The sequence below is a fragment of the Melopsittacus undulatus genome, unplaced genomic scaffold (genome assembly GCF_012275295.1).
Source record: "Melopsittacus undulatus isolate bMelUnd1 unplaced genomic scaffold, bMelUnd1.mat.Z mat_scaffold_587_arrow_ctg1, whole genome shotgun sequence".
NCBI classification, from domain to species: Eukaryota; Metazoa; Chordata; class Aves; order Psittaciformes; family Psittaculidae; genus Melopsittacus; species Melopsittacus undulatus.
The window spans coordinates 3,628-19,602 of NW_022994439.1; the positions used below are offsets into that span (position 1 = coordinate 3,628).

The window sequence follows — 15,975 nt, forward strand, 5'->3', positions numbered from 1 at the left end:
CAAACTGAGCCTGACAGTACTGGGATGCAGGGGAAGACTGTTTGCAAGCTTAAGCTTCACAATTTCGATTTTGCAGGAAAGCACCTCTCCCCATGCTTCCCACCCTGATGCTGCTAGGAGAGCTGTGGGCAATTAATAAATGGCTTATGCAGAGAGGAAGAGAGGCGTCTGGTTTGCAGGAGAAATGTGTTTGTATGGACTGAGAAAGTGAGAGTGTAGGGCAAGTTGCGGTTGCCCCATGGACCATCATTCCATTGGAGGGGCTGGTCCACCACTAGCTGTCTGCATAAGCACTTGAACAGAGAAGTGGGAAGACCTGACTTCAAAGAGCTGCCAGTTTTCCCTCTATGATTTGGAATTTGCCTTACCCCGCTATCTCCCTGAGCTCTCCTTCTCCATCTCCTCCAAACAGTGCTCTCAGGGCAATTCCCAGCACTTTGCTGCAGCCCAGCTCTTGGTCCTTACTTCTCCTCCCAGCTTACTCTCTCTGTCCTTTCCTTTCTTCCCGTATGATCCTAGCTGACTTTTCCAGTTAAACCAGTCACAGCTTCCTCCTGCCCCTCCTTATCAGATCCCAGTCCCTCATCCCTCACACCCAAGCTCTTTGCCCAACAAATCCCACTGTCTACAACTCCAAGACAATTCCTTTCCCTTGCTCCCTTGTGTTTTCTCCATCTGTCATCGATGCCTTCTCCCTCTCATCTATTCCATATTTAAGCACCAGAAAGCTAAACACTGGATTTGGGAGTCTTCCTTAGACTACTGGCAGCAGGGAAAGAGGGGCTAGAGCAGAAGGCACTGATGGGAGTGCAGGAATACCAGACTCTTCCCTGTTCAGTCCCAGTGATGCAAACTCAGCCATAGTTACATGGTTTTGATTCCCACTGCCAGATGTCTTGTACCACCCTGAGCTTTTCTATGGGAAAGAAAGAGGTTTGAGCATGCTCACTGAAGATAAAACCAATGCAGATTTTATTCGGTATAAAATACACACAGACATACCAAAGCTGCTTTTACCGAGCACATGCTATCCTTTTTTTTTACAAACATTAATATATTTGGCCAAATCAGAATAGAAGGCAGAGGTAAAAACAAAACACAAGGGGCATCCTCTACACAGAGGTCATTTCCTGTTACCCAAACTGGAGTTCCTGTCCCAAAGCACTGAAGTGACAAATGACTACAAAGAAGCATCTCTGAGAATCTGAACATAGGCAAAAGGCCACAACATTCTAACCCTGGGTTCAAAAGCACATGCACTGTTAGGACTGGATTTCCCCACAGAGATTTCAGCATTAAGCCCAAGATGAAAAGTTTCAGCCTATGTACAGCTGTAGTTTGGCAAAGTTGGACAATTAGAAACACAGCAACAAATCTGGAAGCACCAGGGAAAGACACAATTCCCATTTACCACACCAAGAAATGATGCTGCAGGTACCACAGGTCAACAGCAGAGCTTAATGCCTGGAAGGAAGAAAGAATTTCTCAGTACTCAATACCCTGACAAACTCTAAGGGCTAAAGTGTCAATAGGCTTCCAGCCCACTGTCCAGAGCCAAGACTGCCAGAAGTACACCCCAACAGTGAGCAACAGGCCTCAAGTCACTGTAACCTCAATGAGTTTGGGTTTAGCATTCACCCTCTTAAATCAGACAAAAGGACAACCTGGCCTCCAGCACCTCACTCACACACACAAACACACACACGTAGCCAGTGAGGTGCCATGTTAAATAGGAATGGCAAAATAACATGTAAGGTAGTCCCAGTGCTGCATGGGTCGCAGGGTGATCTGGAGTGATGACATGCATCTTCTTACGGTCCCCATGCTCCAGACACCATCAGAGTCACAGCAGCAACTCTTTGTGTTCCAGAAAGAAACAGAACATGCCATCCGCCTTGTTGGCTCTTAGTGTTTCAGCTCAGTTCTTCACTGAAATGTTGAAATTCTGTGTTTACTGAAAGTGGTGATATTGAGAACTTAATGTAGTAACTTGCAACTTTTCTTGATGCACTGACCTGTGGGGGGGCTAAAATGACCCATGCAACAAGAAATTTGGAGAGGGACTTTTCACAAGGGCCTGTAATGACAAGACAAGGAGGGATGGCTTAAAACTGACAGAGGGGAGATTTAGGTTAGATACAAGGAAGAAGTTCTTTACTACAAGGGTGACGGGACACTGACACAGGTTGCCCAAACAAGCTGTGGCTGCCCCACCCCTGGCAGTGTTCAAGGCCAGGTTAGACAGGGCTTTGAGCAACCTGGTCTAGTGGAAGGTGTCCCATGGCAAGCAGGTTGGAACTGGATGATCTTTAAGGTCCCTTCCAACCCATTCTATGATTCTATGAAATAACTAACCACAGGACTGTTTAAACATTCCTGTTAGATACTGCAACTATTTCTATTGTATCTGAAGTATGCAAGTACATACCACAGGTATCTACAAGGACTCAGGAATGCTCTAGGGAGAAAAAGTAAGGCAGGGGATAAGTATATCTTGACCCTGGAATTTCAGCATTTCTCACAAGTATGTCACTACAATTGTCTCCCCAGAAGCAGCTATTTAAATACAGATATAACGTTGTAAGAGAGCAATTAACAATTCCAGTGTGGAAATATCACAGCCTCTTATGAACAATTACAGTACTCAAGTTTCTACCTCCCTTAAGGCAGGCACATGATGACCAGAAGTTTATTAAAAACAGATGACAGAAGTCTTATGAGCATTTGTCAGTTTTGTTCCCCACTAGCTGTTAATTCATTACATTTAATGTAGCACAAGGTCTGATCTACTAAAAGCCCACAGCTCATACTTGCTCTCTGATTCTAAGCCTGCCAAGTTCAGCTTGGCTATAAAATATGTTTATTATTCTCTTGCTTAACGTGCCATCCTCTGCTCTAAAAGATGCAGTTACAGGTTCATTTTCTACATCATTTAGTAACACTGGGGCTTTACTTCAAAATGTCAGTTGAGCCCAGTAGCAGTAAAAAGCTGGTGATGAAGCCATGAATGTCCAGCTGCTCTCAAAATGCAGTTTAACCATAGACGTTCTGCTTTCAGCAAGCTGTGCTTATTTCCAAAGACCTTTGCCCATGAAACTGCATGCTGGTTGTCCCAGTCAGACCTGTTTCTGTCTTTTCAGCTAAGTATCAACATTGACATTTGACACAACGTAATTTTTTTTCCTTCAAGGAACAAGTTTGAAGGCCAGCAAGTATATGCTGTAAGCATCCTGAACAGTGCTTTCCAGCACCATCAAAACACCTTGAGGAGAAAAATGGGATATATTTGTTGGAAAGCCCTAGTTGTCCCTCCTTACAAAGCTTTCTAGTGACTGAAGCACACTCACTGCAGAATCAGTCATTAAGCAACCATCATCCAGTCCTAGATGCTCTTGCACATCCTGCACCAAGGTCCCACTGTGAGCTATGCACTCCTTTTTCAGCTTTGGATAATCCCTCTGGATTGTTTTGAAGTCTTCTAATGAACTCAGCACCCTGAATGCAAACTGCAAACTGCATTTGCTGTATTTTGTACATTTTGCCCACCACAGCTCTTTTCACAGCATATGAAAAACCCCTACAAGAACAGCCTAGGATGAGAAAAAAAAATAAAATTGAATGAATCACTAATGAAGAGCAATTGTGTTAGTGAACAACTTCTGTTAAGAGAAATAATTCTTGATATAGAAGATATATCTATTTCAAACGGGAAACTGCTTCAGAAAAGACTCAGTAATTTGCAGTTACTGTCTTCTCCCCAGCTACCAGCATCAAGTAAAGCTAGATGGCAACACTTCTTTCTTCATCACAACGAACCACTGTAAGTGAAACTAAGTGTGGATTTCCAGAAACTTCTTATGAAAGGCATTTAACATCTGAAACAGTGAGATGAGATTCCCTGATTCCCTGTTGAGGTGAAGTGCATGTATAACAGTTGCACCGTACAAATCTGTGACTGCCACTTGCTGAAACCAACAAGATATACTGGATCCTAATCTCCCAAAGGATGGAAGAAAATAAGTACCACATAATCTTCTGATTTGCAAGAAAATCTTTCTTCCCAAGCCTGTCAATACAAGAAAAGCTGGGTGTATTCCCGAAGAATCCTTCCAAAGCAGGTTACCTGACACAGGTTATCAAGGCATTAGTATATGTATTGTCCATCTACACAAATACTGTTTTTATATACCAGCAGAACATCCAGAGACAAATTTTGCTCTCACAGTGCCTGTGAGAGAGTACAAAAACATCCCTTAGATCATACAAGGGTTGTTAGAGCACAAAATGAACCCCTGTTAATTTCTGCTTCAAGCAGAAACCAAAGGATACAGAACGTATGAAGCAGGCTACTGTGAAACGGACAGATTTACTCCATTTTTATGGCTACATTTCCCTATCAGACAGTGAAAGAAACCTGCTTCTTGTGCCAATGTACTTGCAGGTGGGAAGGTCAAGGAAGAAAAAGAGCTAAAGGAAGGTTCATCCTAACATACTAATGGGTTTTTACAGCACAATATTCAGAGCACAAACACCTACAATGCAACTCAAACATTTCCTCCATGATAACGTAATGTCTTTGTTGAAATGCTGTTATTTCCAGCACTTTATATAAATACTGGTTTCTTCCTGGTCCCACATTATTCTGTTTGAAGTTCACGTTCTCAGTTGTATTTGAGGGACTGTGTGTAAAATACCCCTATAACCTTGTGTACTCTTGTGGGGCCATTTAAATGCTGCCAGACTGTAATTGACTCAAAAGCAGATGCCAAGATGTCACAACCCTGCATCTCTAAATTATCAACTGAACCTTCTATCTCCAAATTCAGAAATAAAGAAAAAAGAGGTACTTAAGAGATACACACATACACATGCACACCCTTCTCATACAAGTTGCAGGATATCTACAGGAAAATACAGCTTTAAAGTCCCAAATGAAACTTAAATTGGGGGGGGTCTTTTCTATTTTTTTTTTAATACAAGCTTTTATTTGGGAACTTTGTGATTAATCTGTCTTGGCCTCGTAGGAAACATTTGCTTTTGTTCAGGATTGCCAGCTGAGAGGATGTTATTGTTCAGAAGGGATGTGACCTAGGAGGGACCCTGTGCACGGCACAATGTGTCAGCCCTGAAGCAAGGGAAGAAAAGTGATTCTCTCATCTTGCTGAGAAAAACCAAAACGGAAACATCGAGCATTCGTCTTCCGGTTACAGTCACCCCTAAATGTGTCCCTAAGAAACATGATAGTCACAGGTATCTCACATGAGTATCACCACCAGAATATATCAACATATTAAAAAAAGAATCCCTACTTTAAAAGGAATTACAGATTTCTTTAGAAAAGCAGAAATTTCTGCCACAAACATCTTCAAAGCACATAAGCAGGTTAAACGTTTTACCCCCACTGCTCTGAATGGTGGATGGGGTTTAACACGGTGCCCCTCCCCTCAGCCTGTGCTCTCCCACCCCCCCTCCCCCCCCAGCATCAGCAACCCCTTCCTGGCAGCAACCATCCCCGCAGAGCCACCCAGTTGGTCGGGAGCAAGACATTCCAAGCCCTCCCCAGCGGCCGGCACCCTCCTGCTCTCCTGGGCCTCCATGTGGCCTCTGCAGCCAACTTCACCCAAGTGTTTCACACTTCACAGTATCATGTTCAGTAGCAACACGAGCCCAGCATGCTTCAGCGCTCGTCAATGGTGATGCTCCCAACAGCATCACCTCTGAAGCCCTCTAGTTCCTTGCCGAGAGTCTTCATTTAGGGGACTTTTAAATTTCAATGCAGTTTTCTTGAAGAGCACCCATGCTTTGTGTGTGGTCACCATTTCACGTGAGGTGCTGTGCCCAGAGGACCCTCTTACCAAAACCTTTCTCTTAAATGAAACACTCTCCGTGCCCTCTCAGCAGTGGCCACGGTCCCACGAGGGAAGCACAACCCCTCCGAAGCCAGCAGCGGGAAGCAGGACCCTGAACCCCGCAACACTGCCTGCTCCTGAGGCGAGGCTGGTCTGCAACCTGCCAGGGCAGCAGCACCCGGCTTCATGATGCGAGCGCAGGCCGCCGCCACACCACATGGGCACCCGCTCCCAGCTCGGCCCCACAGCGCCCGCCCGCCCTCGGCACCACCCGCCGCAGTCGCGGCCCCCAGCCCGGCCATCACCCGGCGTCGGGCGGCGGGCGCTACCGGTGCGTCGCCGGCGCTGAGGGGATAGGCGAGGAGGCTCATGGCCTCCGCCGCAGGCGGCCTCCACCTGCCGCACCTGCTGCCCGGCTGAGGCGCTCCCTCCAGGCGTGGATGGCCTCCCGCGCCGTCGCGGGCGGAGATGAGGAAGGGCCGGTCCGAGGAGTAGGCGGCGCCGCGGGTCATGTTGAGCACGAAGTCCTCCAGCGCGGGCGGTTACGGTCAGTCCGGCGAAGCGGAGGCAGGCGGCGCAGCTGGGCGCGGGGCTCCCGCACCAGGTCCTCGTAGCGTAGCTGCGTGTAGCGGCGGCGGAGCCAGGCCGGGGCGCGGCGGGCCAGGAGGAGGTCGCGGAGCCAGGCCTGGCAGATCACCTCCAGGGCGCCGCCGAGGAAGAACTCGGCGCGGTGCTGCGGGGCCCGCCCGCCGCCCAGCATGCCGGGCAGCTGCTGCTGGGTGGTGGCGGAGCGTCCCCCCGCGGCTCGGCGCGGTGCCGGCTGCGCAGCACCTGGATGCTCTCCCGCAGCAGCGCCTGCCGGGCCTTGAGGCGGGAAGTTGTGGACGGCGCGGGGGTCGCGGAAGAGCTGCACCACGCGCAGGTTGAGGCCGGGCTCCCGCAGCAGCGGCAGCAAGGCGCCGAGCTGCAGCAGCCGGACGTCCTTAATGACCACCACTGGGTACTTGCGGCACTCGGCCTCCAGCTCCCGCAACGCCCGCGGCGGGCACGTCCCTCCTCGCAGGCGGCGCCGTCGACGAGGCCGATCTCTCCGCGGGGGGCCCAGCGGCGCTCCGGAGCAGAGCGGGCGGTGAGCAGATCACCTTGTGGTCCTCCAGCCGAAAGATGCTGGTCGTGGTGAGGTTGTCGGCGGCGGGCGGGGCCGGGGCCAGCGGGTCGCGGGGGGCCGGGCGGCGCGGCGTAGAGGTGCAGGACGGAGAAGTCGCCTCGGAAGAGGGCGCGCAGCATGTCGCGGAGGGCGCCCTGCAGGCTCAGCGCGTCCCCCGGGTACAGGGCCTGCCACAGGTGCCACATGGCTCGTAGAGTTGAAGACGTCGGGGTGCTGGTTGAAGAGCTCCCCGAGGAAGGAGGACCCCGTGCGCCAAGTGGCGTGCAGGTAATATGTGCCGCTGTCCTCCCCCCCGCGCCGCGCTGCCGTTTACCCGCCGCCTCATCCCCTCCTCGTCCTCCTCCTCGTCCACGGCGGCTGGCTGCTGCTTCCCAGCCCCCACTCGCCTCGCGCCTCTTCCAGGCTGGGGCAGCGCCGCAGTAGCGGCTCCTCGTCCGTCCGCCCGCGCCGGGCCCCGTAGTCCAATGCGTAGGGTACCAACAGGAGCAGCACCAGCGTGTATAGCACCAACAACGGCGGCGAAACGGCGGTGCTCGCCCCGCCACCGCCGGCGGCCCTTCATCGCGGGGGGCGGCTTCGGACCGCCGGGGCTCCGACGACCCTCTGGCTGCCGGAGGAAGGCTCTTCGCGAACAGGCAAAGTTAGCGGCGGCGGCCCGGCCCGCCCCGCCGGGGAGCACGCCCACGGGCACGCCGGACAGGCTCGGAGCTGCCGAGCCCCGCTGCCCGCCCGCCCTCGCCGCCTCCTCCTCCTTCGCCTTCTCCTGCTCCTCTTCGCAGCGCGATGCGGAAGCGTCCGCACCTGCCCCCGCCGCCGCCCTGAGGAGCCACCGCTGGCGGCGGGGGGCCGGCTGCTACCGCTGAGCGGGGCTCCAACGCCGGCCCTCGCCCAGCCTCTCTCCCTCCCTCTCTTCCATCTCTGCCTCCTCCCCCGGGCAGGGCCGGAGGGGCGGGCTTGGCACCTCGGGAGTCACCGCCGCCCGACAACGGGCGCACCGCTAAGAAGGGCTGTTAGCCGGGACAGGTACCGAGCAGCTGAGGGTGTCCTGAGGATGGTCCTGTTACCCACCAGTCTCCTAGAAAAAGCACGCTACGGTAACGAATGCGAATGTATTTTTAGGACGGATGACAGCTATTAAAATCTGCAGCGGGTTTTCAGAGATGCTGCAGTTCGGCACTGTAGAGCGAGATTTCTCAGCCACGCTTTTGTCTGTGTGTGCATGCAGATGGGGTACAGACATCTCCATCGTGACTCACTGCTCCAGTTTATACATCTAAAAGTTTTGTGTCTGCCTGTGAGCTGGCACCCTTTGCATCTGGTAGGAAGAAATTGGGCTCCCACAGGGGGTTATTCAACATGTCTTGGGTGCTTGACAGCCTTCTGATAACCCGTTATTAACTACATTAGGAGCATAACATTACTGGCTCAGGTTTAGACTTCGAGATTTTTTAGACACCTAAGATTAGCTTAAATAAATCTCGTGTGGGTTGGAAAGTCAAAAAGAGGTTGGCGTCAGGTGTTTTCAGTTGAAATGTCTAGTCTTAAAATCTCTAGCCCAGCCCCAGCCTGACCTTGGAAGATGCTCACAGGAAGACATGGACCATGATCCCATGTTTCTAGTTAAGGTTCCTGGCAGGAAAGCACTGTGCCTGTCCTGCTGATGGTGTGGCAGGGGCTGCTGACTGTCCTAACCTTTAGGCACTGGATGGCATCCTTTTTAAAACACTGCTAATATTTAAGGATGGCATGCAGAGTGAATTCAGTGAGGATAACATACTTCTCACTCTCAATGTGTGATGCTTTGACTCCCAGAAGAGTCTATCCAGTATGTGTGCACCTGTGGTAAGGCACAGGATACAACCTTAGTCAACCATATCACTTATAGCAGAGCACAGATACGACCCACTAGTTACATAGGTTCTCAAAATGCTCCTTCTATAGTATTGATATATAGATAGGGAGTGTGCAGCTGCTGCACATAGCCTGAATGTCTAGCTGTTAAAGAATAATCTGATTTCAAATTAGGCAAAATACGAGGAGCACAAAGCAATGAGAGGGAAAAAGCATGCTTCTCTTCTGTCCAGGTGGGGAGCCAGCAGTCTTCCTGCTAACACTTTACTTGGCCTCTGTTAAGTAAGTGTTAAAGACTGGACTTCCTGTAGTTTATGGTGTGCTGAGTGGGTAGGTGGTGCCAAACAAGACTTACAGGCTCCTGAGCAGAAGAATGTAGAAATGATGGCATTGGAAAGGAAATTCTGCCCCAGCATAACGTTTCACTACTTATATTCATAATGGCTTTGGGCTTTTTAAACAGCGAGATACACCAGTGTGAATTTCAGCTCTGATTCTGTATAGTCCAGCTGACAAAGAAGCTGCTTTGTTTCTATGACATATACTTGTCTAGAAACTAAAATCAAGGGCCTTAAAATGGCCTAACTAAAGTGAAGCTGTCTTGAAAAGAAAAAACATCTCACAGAGTAAGATGTTTTGCCTCACAAATAAGAAACCATAGAAATAAAACTACCTATGTGTTATGCTAATTTCTTTTTTTTCAAACTACAAACTTCTGTGGCAACTGGTCTGGAAAAAGTGAAAGTCGTGAATCACTTTACTACAGGCTATATCTATACTAAGATTAAAAAACATCCAGTTGTTAGAAGATTATCAAACCTAAAAGAATTACAGTGTTTTGTTCCTCATTTCGAATTGGTTCCTCTACTGAAAGAGGATTAGCCTTTGTTTACTGTTTTTGTTTTGGGTTAGTGCTTTTTTTGGCATGGGGAAGTTCTGGCAAAGCCGGTATTCATTCTGCCACCCAGCAGGTGCCTGACCTGGGCTTGAATTCCCTGAGCTCCAGCTTTCCTGAGGGGTCACAAGGAGTGACCATTTGGAGCATTGGCTAGCAGATTATGGGTTCAAATGGAGCTGGAAAGAGAATGTCTTTCATTTTTCTCTCTTTTCAGTTCTGCATTAATTTAGACTCTCTTCAACATGAATAAGGGGATGATTTTCCTTCATTTAGGCTTTTTCTGTCAACCATAAAGACATGATTTACACATACAGATAATCTTCTGCATCTCCTTCTGAAAGCAGGACAGTTCAGTACCCAAGAGAGGCAGCCAGGTTCTTTGTCAATGATCTGCAAAGCAGCCTGCCCACTTGGCATCTAGCTCCTGCCATTTCTTTGTGATAATTCTGTGCTTTATGTTATTTTATAAAGGGAGGGGAAAAAAAAAGAAAATAGGCATAACATGTTCTGCATAGTTTGGTATAGCACTATTTCCTTTCTAGTTTCTAAGCTTGCCACTGAAAGTACTGGCTGTTTTTAATCTAACATAACATTGGCTTCCTGTGTATTATCTCTCTAACTTAATTTTTTGCTCTTCCGTCTCCCATGGTACTTCTACTGACAAGAGAAACAGTAAATGCTGGAACAACGCATTTCTGCCTCAGAATCATTTTTATCTTCTCAGCAGAGGTTTCAAAAAAGACCTAGTCTCCTCTGTATCTAGCTGTCTTTCAGCTCTCACATGCTCTTGTCACTTTCAAAGAGCACTTTGTGATTAAAAATAGCTTGATTAGTTGATAAAATTAAACATGGTTTGCACAGGGAGCACCACCCTCAAACATCCTGGCTGTTAAAGAGCTCTCTGCACATACTGTCACTCACAGGCTTCAGCCAAAAGGAAGTCCCTGGTTAATGGCAGCATAAAAAGCTTCAAGAAGCCAGCAAATGAGGACAACATTTTTATTTTTGAAGTTGCTTTGTCATCAGATGTTTCCAACATGTGCAGTGCCACATGTTTCACATATGTGAGCAGTCTAGTAGCTCACATTTCAGAAGGGACACGTTGAGAATAGTGGGATGGAGAAGCTGGTCCGGGCGAGATGGATGGCACAGAAGGGAATTTCCGCAGTGAAGTTCCCCCTGAAGTGAAACAGAGACTGAGTGCCTGCTAAAGGTCAGAAATATCACAGAAGTTCTGGGAGACTTGGTGAAAATGTAGAGGATTTGAAGAAAGTGGAAAGTTAGACAAAATGAGAGGAGGCTTCTAACCCAGGGGCTGGTGAGCAGCTGTGTGGAAGGGGCTTTAGATGCACAGCCACATGCAGAAGGTGATAATTCAGCTTTCTGCACATACATTTGATGTCACTCCTCAGTACCTGCAGGAAAGATGAGGAAATTGGGCAGGAAAACCGTGACTTTGACAACTCTCTTGGTGTGTGTACTTCTGCTAGTTAAATTGGCAGACGTCCAGACCTCTAGGTTTCTCTGTGGGCTGATCTGAGAGAAGCCAGGTATATACAACTTCAGGTCTTGGTTAATACACTCAAATAGTCACCATGCAAATTGTACCACCCAATGGCTGATGTAAGAGCCAAGCACAGAGCACAAGCTGGGGAAGTTTTCAGACAAAGCCCAGCACTACAGCCTGCTTTTGGGCTAAGAGATATTTGTTAGCACAGTCCAGCATTGCTGAACTGGCTGCAGCAGCCTGGTGGGTACCCAGCCAGAGGAGCTCTTCTGTGCCTGAGAGAAGCAGGTACACTTAATTTCCACTGCAGAGTTGTTTTTTTTAAATGAAGCTATTACTAATACACTGTGCTGCAAGTGTTAAGTAGGGATTGTCTATGGTTTTCTAAGATGTGTCTCTACCAACAATGTGAGATATGGGTGGAAAAAATGGGGAAAAAAAATGAAAGCAGGTTTTTTGTTTGTTTTGGTTTAAATTTAAAACATGGTTCCTTTTATGTCATCTGATCTTGTGAGCTCCTCTAACTTCCTCCAAGAAAGGAAGATAATGCCCTCATTGAAGGTGATAGAAAATGATGCTAGGAAATGCAACAAGAAAACGCAGGAGGTGGAAGGCAGGGCAAAGCAAATTTATGTATTTGTTGAGGTTCAGGAAGAAGTTCAAAAGGAAAAATCTGTTTTTATTTATAACAGTGGAAATTTTGGTAAATCAGTTGCAATGAAACAAGAAAACCTCTATCCCATGATCCGACTCGGTGCTAATGTAACTTGAGTCTTTCAAAGTTATGCCAAGTATGGCTCCAATCTGAAGTCTTTAAGCCTTTCCCCTGTGGAGTGTGCTCTGTTATCCCATTAGCAGTGAGACAGTCATGACACAGCCCAGAAACGGGCTTGCGCTGCACAAATAGCCAGCACCTCCATTGAGCCTCCCGCCTGCTTGGCAATTTACAGTAGCTGCTGAAGGAAAATGATTCCGATGGTAATGTGTTTGGGGTCTCAGAGCTTTGAGTGCATGGAGTGCCTCAACACTAAAATGTGTGGGAAATAATTGGTTTTAATGGAAGAAATCACGATTCCTTTTATATTTTCTTTCTTTGTCACAGACTTACTATTGCTGAATTAGAGATGCTGATTAAGACTAACAGAAAGCTTTCACAACTCAACAAGTTAAGCCTTTGTGTTGGCATAATTAGGGAACTAAATCTTTCACAGCTCAGTCAAGCGAAGAAATGAACTAGAAAATTTGAGACCTATTTTTAAACGAGGATTATTTTTTCTCCAGCCCCCCCCTGTGACAGTCATCATAACAAAATACTTGCAGCTCTCCTGTGCCTTCATGCTGCAGCACTTTCATGCACAGAAATAATTTTTGGACCAAAAATCTATCTGTCTTTTTATTAATTTCCAAAATCCATATTGGCATGTGCAAATGAAAATGCTGAGGGCTCAGTCACTGCACCTATCTTACAAATTTGCCCCATTAAGTCTTCAAAGATCATTTTGTAAATCCAGACTTTCTGATGCAAATGCTTTCCAGGAGACATTACTGTGCCTGTATGGGAGAAAGATAAATGCCATAATGTATAATTCACTTGAAATTTATTCTTGTATATGCTTGTGCCAGATGATCTAACTTTTATGAGCAAAAATGTTAGTGGGCAAAAGGGTAGCGATTCTGGGGAACTCCTCGGTTCCTGGAATCTCTGGGAACCAGTTTAGCTCCCTGGTTGTCATTACTGGTTATTAATGAGGAAGTCTTCCCTGGGTATGTTATGATGTTAATTGGGGTTTCCCAACTTGACTGGGAGTCAGCAGCCCACAGGTTCTTTTCTTCAGCTGCCTAATGGGTGGCACAGATGTGAAAAAAACATTATCAGTCTCTTGCTTTGGGATCTTCACTGTGAGCTTTATAAAACCTGGCCAAAGGGATCACAGCATAACTAAGTAGCTGCAGCACAACGTTTATTTAGTGATGCAGCCGTATGCACAAAACACAGTACGAAAACTATTTTGGTTTGACCATAACCTTTATCAACAAAGGACTTGCACACTGGCTAACCACACTTCCTCAGGCTCTTCAGGACAACTCTGCTTACGTTTCCAGTGCTACCATTTCACTTGGTGGCTCCCAAACAGAGGCCTTTGTGAGTCCAGCTGATGCTGAGCCCAATTGAGCTGATCATAAGCTGCCAAATATCAGTAGTTTTAAAAGGAAATCTTCATGGTTAAGGTTTAAAACAAACTTTTACTACATATAGTTTATTCTATAAAAAATGGAAGAAGTAAGTGGTGTTATTTATGTGTGAGGACAACAGAAGTTTTCCTTGTAGGACCCCATGCATGCTCACATATGTGCAGATTCATGCATATCTGAGAATCCCTGTAACAAACAGACACCTGCACAGATGTGCATACTTGGAACTTGCCGTGGAATGGACTCAGTCAGAGATCAATGTGATCAGACAAAAAGCCGTTTATTACAAAGCATTAACTCCTTATATACTATTGCTTACACACACCTACAGCAATTTGGCACATCATGATTGGATACTTGTCTTGAAGACCCTTAGTGACTAACATAGAATTGGTTAATCACAGGTGTGAGAACTTGACCTCAAAAGCTTGCCAACAGTCCACATTTCTCATAACTCAGTGAATTCCAGCTTCTTCTTATCTTGCTTGCTTAAGCTTCCTCGGGCCTCTCATGGCCTTGCTGTATCTTTCAGAGTTATTCAGAGCTCATGTACCAAATATCCATTCTCCTGTGAGAACACTGTCTCCACAAGCTATCATGGATATTTTATGCCTACTCACTCTATCAAGTTTGTAGTTGTCAGAGGTAAGAGAGGTTTGCTGCTGTCTGCAGTCCCAGAACTGGTGTCTGCTTCTTGCACTTCTCATTGTCAGGACCAAGCTTAGGTGAGAGTAGGCAGTAAAAAAGCCATTAGGTACCAGTGCCCTGGCAGAAAGAAGTGATTAGGACAAAATGCTTACACGCTTTACTGTGAAGGGGGGACTGCTTAAATTTATACTTGGCAGTTTTTGATATGCAAATGTCAGTTGTCATGCTCTTTGCTGCTTTAGACCATTTAATGCAATTTTAGGCTTGATATGACTGTGAACATTGTTTCAGAAAATTTACTAAAGCTTTAGCATGGAAATCATCCACTCATGCTCTCAGATGAGTTTCACTCTTACATTACCTATTAGCAAAATAAAGAGAAAACCCACAAACCCAATTCATGAAGTGAGTGGGTGAACAGAAGAAAACCACACAATAAAAGGTCATTACAGGATATAGCAGCTGATTTACAGATGGGAGATAATGTTCTACTTGAACAATAGAAAAACAGCCTTTGGGCTGATTATAGAAATGTTCTGGGAAAACCTGATCTCTCCACCTCCTGGAATTATCCTCTGTCCAGGCAGGCTTTCCACATCATTTATTAGCTGCTGGACTTGGCTGTATGGAGAAGAGCATGGAGGCATTACTGGTGTAACAGGTCATATCAGGCTGCTCCAGCTTGCTGGGCATGAGGTTCATCAGCCAAAGCTGAAGCATGTGTTTGAACAACCTATACCTCTGCTCTGCTTACAGGAAACTGTAGTTTCCTTTGCTGTATTTTGGTGGTATTAGTTGGCTTTTCTTTATCCTTCCTTCATTGTCCTCAGTGAAGCCTAAAACCTAAAGGCTTTTTTTGTTTATTCTCTTGCTGGATGGCCCAGTCACCCAACCTGCCCAGGCAGGAGCTACAGAGAGCTGTTCACATTTGTCTTGGTACTGGGAAGGAATGGAAGGAAGCCCCTATTTTACATCTTGTTTTGACAAATTGCCATACTTTGGGGTTTTAGTGTTTGGGGATTTTTTTGTGTGTGATTTCCCCTTCTACATGCTGTTAGGAAACACCCCTGAAAACACTGCACAACTACTGCTAAAACAGGCAGAAAATTTTACTACATTTTCTAATATTTTAAGTATTTGAATTTGTTACCACAGCTGCTGCCATCTGAGATCTGATGAACATAAGTTTCCTCAAGCAAGGTACCTGACTGGAACCTTTCCTGACTGATGGATCTGGGCTGGGCTTAGATGGCGCCCAGGGCCATGAGCAGGTGAAGAGGAGCCTGGTGGGACTGGGAATGGACATTATGTGCCAACACTAGCCCAACACTTTGTAACTGAGAATCTTCTGCACTCTTGGCTTTCATTTCTGCCAAGAGTGAGTTCAAAGGATATGTTCGACACCCACCTATACCTGGGCTGTCTCACTGCTATAAGGACCAGGCTCTCCCACCTGTATTCACTAAGGATACCTAAAAAAATCTACTAGTGAGGTATTGTCTGTATATGCACAAATTAAGCATAACACAAACATGGCAAGTATGTACCTTCTCTGAGTGTCCTTGCTGCTTGCACAGCTGTATTGAAAGGCAAGTGGGGTGACGCTGTGAGTATTGGGACTGAGTAAAGTAACTTCTCCGCCATGAAGAGTCTGCTTCTAAACTGAGCAGAATCAGGTAGCGAAACACCCACTTTACATTTCACCAGTTTGGGGGTTTATCTGCTTGGTCTTCCAAACAGGTTTCACAAATCTCACAGTCTACTGAACGACTTGAAATAAAGGTGATCCTTAGCAGTGGTATCACCTCGCTTCTTGAGTAACTCAGCTATAGGAGACTTAATGAGCACTGGGGACTTTCTT

General features: G+C 46.9%; 1 protein-coding gene and 1 pseudogene across 1 annotated transcript in view; one reads left to right on the plus strand and one right to left on the minus strand.

Annotated features, from left to right (window-relative positions):
• Nucleotides 1-5,851: 5,851 nt before the first annotated feature.
• Nucleotides 5,852-7,710, minus strand: LOC117438738 (carbohydrate sulfotransferase 7-like; annotated as a pseudogene).
• The window catches only part of LOC117438739 (gamma-tubulin complex component 5-like), a gene marked incomplete at its 3' end in the record, with an annotated part of 39,302 nt that continues 30,577 nt past the window's right edge, over nt 7,251-15,975 (plus strand). Inside the window, exon 1 of the mRNA XM_034074174.1 lies at nt 7,251-7,284. The remainder of the gene's footprint in view (nt 7,285-15,975) is intronic.